Source organism: Lepeophtheirus salmonis, unplaced genomic scaffold (assembly GCF_016086655.4).
Source record: "Lepeophtheirus salmonis unplaced genomic scaffold, UVic_Lsal_1.4 unplaced_contig_18695_pilon, whole genome shotgun sequence".
Taxonomy (NCBI): Eukaryota; Metazoa; Arthropoda; class Copepoda; order Siphonostomatoida; family Caligidae; genus Lepeophtheirus; species Lepeophtheirus salmonis.
In genome coordinates this window covers 1-808 of record NW_027292990.1, presented here as the reverse complement: position 1 = coordinate 808, position 808 = coordinate 1, and the positions used below count along the sequence as shown (strand labels likewise).

The window sequence follows — 808 nt, the reverse complement described above, 5'->3', positions numbered from 1 at the left end:
CTTGGCGAACAAAAAGTGTTAGAGTGAGTAATGACTGTTCAGGCGAGTAACGAGTATAAATTGTAATTTCTCGAGTGTGTTTTTTCTTTTTAGAAACTCTAAAATACTCATGCAGCAAAATTCAGATTGCGGCACATCACTAGTGATAATGTTTATAAAAACTAATAATCCTTAAGCTACGTATTTTATTACCTTTTTCTAATATATATAGATATTACCTCACACAAATGTTACAATATCAATATAAATATCCCTTAAAAATGTGGGGTCTACAGAATTGAAGTACATTTACTTAAAAGCCTTTACTAAAGAGTGTCAAAAAAATGAAAACCCTTTTTGAATGTACTTCAGTGTTTATTTTCTTTATATCAATTGTTTGGTCCAGTAAGTATTGATCCTCAATGACTGGTCATAGTATTTCATGGTATTCCTATTGCAGAGAATTGTAAAACCATAGATGGACAGACTTGCGTATTTCCGTTCGAATATCAGTACCGTAAATATAATATTTGTACAATAGTTGACAAATTAGGACCTCCTTGGTGTGCAACATATACTCCTTATACTCATGGATACTGGGGTTATTGTCCAACAAGCTGCTATAGTAAAAATTGGTTCATATTTTATCTTGTACCTTAATTCTTCTTCTCTATAAGCTTGCGGGCTGTCAACTTCTATTTCCAGATCGTGCAAGGATGATGTGTTGAGCGTTGCTACAAATGAAGATTTTCCATGGCATGTATTGATCAGGAAAAAGAAAAAAATTGATTTTGTATTTTGCAGTAGAATAATTGCCAATGAACAATGG

The 808-nt window shown here is 32.4% G+C and overlaps 1 long non-coding RNA gene across 1 annotated transcript; it reads left to right on the top strand.

Moving 5' to 3' along the window:
- Positions 1-266: 266 nt before the first annotated feature.
- Positions 267-777, top strand: LOC121131143 (uncharacterized). The gene is made up of 3 exons (XR_005868960.2): positions 267-384; positions 440-604; positions 657-777. It is a non-coding gene; the product is annotated as an uncharacterized lncRNA (long non-coding RNA).
- The last annotated feature ends 31 nt before the right edge of the window (positions 778-808 follow it).